This window comes from Aulonocara sp. 'chitande type north' Nkhata Bay, linkage group LG2, assembly GCF_057382095.1.
Source record: "Aulonocara sp. 'chitande type north' Nkhata Bay isolate Kocher_YH1m ecotype deep benthic linkage group LG2, A_spYH_male_GT1.1, whole genome shotgun sequence".
NCBI classification, from domain to species: Eukaryota; Metazoa; Chordata; class Actinopteri; order Cichliformes; family Cichlidae; genus Aulonocara; species Aulonocara sp. 'chitande type north' Nkhata Bay.
The window spans coordinates 28,925,897-28,929,735 of NC_141345.1; the positions used below are offsets into that span (position 1 = coordinate 28,925,897).

Genomic DNA, 3,839 nt, shown 5'->3' on the forward strand with positions numbered 1-3,839 from the left:
TGTAATTATATATACCTGCACATTGTACCTAGGGTTGCAGCCACTTGGCCCCACCCCATTGTTGTGACAGCCCTGATTGTACTTATACACTGCATCTGAACAGGGAACAGTCTGCCACATTAATGTATTTTTAAGTGACTTGTTTGTAATACATGAATTTGTTTTTTACAGATGTCAAAGTCTCAACCTCATGCTGCCCTCCCCCATCCTCCTAAAGTAAGTATTTGTTGTTGTAGTTTTTTATGCGGTGTCTGTGTCACATGCTAATCATAATTATTGAAATAACTGTTTTCTAACAGATTTTCCAAAACACTAGTTATGTTTGTTGTCATTCAGACCAATACTACTGCTTAGACATTGTTTAGTGGTCATGCATGTTTGACAAGCTCGTTATGATACCAAAACAGTAGGCCTATCACAATAATCGATATATCGACTTAACACACAATACATGTACATGACCTCAATAATTGTTGATGATGTAATTTATCCGCCATTATATTTACAAAAATAAAATATAATGATAACAAAACAATAACATTAAATAACATTGTTTTCTATTTGTTAGAAAATTTACTATTTATTCAAGTTTTTAAGGTATCTAATATTTTGATTCCTAATTTCAATGATCTAAATACTTTAAGAATTAGATGTTGGTTTGTCAATTGAAAGTGTGTAGATCTTGCATTATTATGGTGTTATATTATGATTATACATTCAAAGACATAAAATGGTCTTAAAATGACAATGACATAACTTGTCGCAATTGTTTATGGGGCAAAAAAGTCGCTATCGTAACAGGCCTTCAAAACAGACGGTTTTATGATTGATAAATTCAAAAAATAAATACATTTAATTTCTCTGAGATTCTCTAATATTCAGTTACAGTTCACAACACAGTTACCCGTACATGCAGTATTATACTGTAAATATAAATCTCTGCATTTAGCATCCCACTAGAAGCGTCACAGTTACTGCCTCTTTTTTTTAATTTTTTTTACAAATACCTGTACTATCACTAACACATTTACTGTTTTACTTTTAGCCTGTGGATACAAATGCAGATTTCCTTAATGTAAGTTGTGCATTTTAATTACATCATGTTATTTTTATTATTATTTATTTATTTATTTATTTTACATTCAAATATTTCAAGCTTCTTGGTTAAAGAAGCTTGATTGCTAGTAGGTAAAGAATAGTTCACCTATAATTCATATTCCCAATTAATTTCTCACCTCTGATTGAATGCCTTTGTTTGTTTTCCTTTTGACTATAACAAAACATTTTTGCTGGATATATATGGTGAATTTATATGCATAGATACAGTCGTAGTGCTTGACACATGCAAACAGCAGTAGATGTACTAAAAAGGAAATAATTACAATCATGATGTTGATTGCTGATGTCAGTATATATATTTTAGAGGAATGTTTTGTTTTTCACCCAAAATGAACTATATTGCTTCAGAAGAGATTTATTACCCTACCGGACTCTTATATATTGTTCTGTTTTTTGTTTGTTTTTGTTATTTTCAGGTTCAATGGTGCGTGTTCTTCTAATGGCCACCTTCCCACTGGAGGTTTTGATCCACAGCAATTTAAAAGGTAATCAGCTTTGAAAGTCAGTTCAAATGGTTAGCTAATAGTACTTTAAAAAGCCTACAACTCTGTCACCAGTTTCTTTACCAAAAATTACCCATAAAAGTATCGCTCAATAGCATATATTGTAGTTCAAATGTTTAGTTGTACAAATATCAAATTTTTGGAAATCTAAAACTAGTCAAACACTCAAATGTTCATGCTTTTTATAGGAGGACAGAGCAAAACGGACATCGGCGCAGAGTGAAGAACTGCCCTTGATAAGGACACTATGACAGCCATATATAGTAAGTGAAGACTTTCTGTGTATCTAAAATTGCATACAGCACAAGTAACTTACTTTGCAACCATTAAAATAGGTTGTAAAGTAAGTTACCAATACAAATAGGTGATGATGCATTGTAGTGGTTGGTCTCAGACAAAGAAGGTCAACAGATTTATGAATGCTGGAAGGTAAGGAGAGACGACCAAAAGGGGTGTTAGCATTACTGTAATGTGAACTGGATAGACTTCCCATCTAGGAAAAAAAAGAGGTAAAATTATGCGTAAAATATATCTGTATTAATATCTGTATCTATATAAACAGAAATATCTGTTTGCTAAATGAAGCCAGCTAACATAAATCACATTTTTATTTTAACTCTGATAAAAGTAATAGAACTGTGACTTTTGTTTGTTACAGTGGCGGTAAGGAAGGGGTTTCCCAGCGTGTCCAGAAGGGCTTTGAGGATTGCCGTGAAAGCTGGGGGAACTGAGACTGCTGGAAAAGGAAAAGAAATTACATTTTAAGTATGCTGACTTATGTTCATACAATCACACACACATATACACATACACACACATATGTGTGTGTGTGTATATATATATATATATATATATATATATATATATATATATATATATATATATATATATATATATATATATATATATATATATACACACACACACACACATGTATGTATATGTGTGTGTGTTTCTTTTAGAATGTTTGAGTATGTAATGAGAATAAACTTATAAAATGAATATTCCTTGCTTGATTGATATGCTATATGTATGTTTTAAACATCAAATAAAGATTTCTTTCAGATGTTACATGTGAATGTGTTTTCTTAGAAATATATGAAGGGTTAAATTTATATTTTTTTGAATTATTTTAAATAAATTTAAATTGTATTTTGAAATATATTTTATTAATATATTTCAAAATATACAAAAAATGGCCAAAAAATATATGTGCTAAAAAACATTTCAAAATACATAAACATATTTCAAAATGTATTTTAAAATACATTTTGAAATACATTTCAAAATATACAAAAAATGGCCAAAAAATATATGTGCTAAAATACATTTTAAATATATAAATATATTTTAAAATGTATTTTAGCACATATATTTTTTGGCCATTTTTTGTATATTTTGAAATGTATTTCAAAATGTATTTTAAAATATATTTTTTTACCGTATGGGAAGGTGAGTGTTTGCAGACCCCAGGCCAGAAGCCAGACACTGACCTTCAACAAGTAACAAAAACAGTACAATAGAATCACTGTGGTGACCTTTTTTTGAAGTCTCTTTGGGCTTTGGGGTTTTATAATTAGGGTTATTTGTTTTTATTACAGTTATTTTGTTATATTTTGTAACTTTGTAATATATTGTATCATTTAATTTAGTTAGTTACTGTTCTCACCTTCTTTGAACAACCGCGACTAATAATACCAGGACAGTCTCCTGGTATTTTGCTACACAGCAAACCTTTGTATGATTGCACACTATAGAGGAGCTGGACTGCCTGTGCAACCTGAATGGGTGGCAGGTACCATCTGATGATACTAGTAGTGACAAGATCACTAGTAAAAAGGAAAAGTAGAGAAAAATCAGTCACAAGGTATAAGGAGAAAGTAATGATCTCTGGCCACCACCAGCAAGATCATTCCCTTTTTTGAAGTTATCTTAGTGTTGTCTCTCCAGTGTGCTCATTGCCATTTATTTGTAAGACTGTGAGTAAAACTGAGTACCAATCATTTAAGCTTTCTAACTGAACAGAATGACATTCCTCAAGTTTATTCTGATATACAATTTAATATCAATTTGGGTATGAGTTTTCATTTGTATACTTCTTGCTACGTCTAACATTTTGAATTACAGGATTAACTCACTTGATTTATACTGTGATGTTCAAGTGTTCCCCTAATTTTGAGCAATGTATAATCCACACAACCAATTTACCAGTAAAGC

General features: G+C 30.7%; 1 long non-coding RNA gene across 1 annotated transcript; it reads left to right on the forward strand.

The window, feature by feature from the left end:
• Positions 1-1,548: 1,548 nt before the first annotated feature.
• LOC147338120 (uncharacterized) lies at positions 1,549-2,437 on the forward strand. Its single transcript, XR_015124314.1, has 3 exons — positions 1,549-1,604; positions 1,811-1,885; positions 2,281-2,437. It is a non-coding gene; the product is annotated as an uncharacterized LOC147338120 (long non-coding RNA).
• The last annotated feature ends 1,402 nt before the right edge of the window (positions 2,438-3,839 follow it).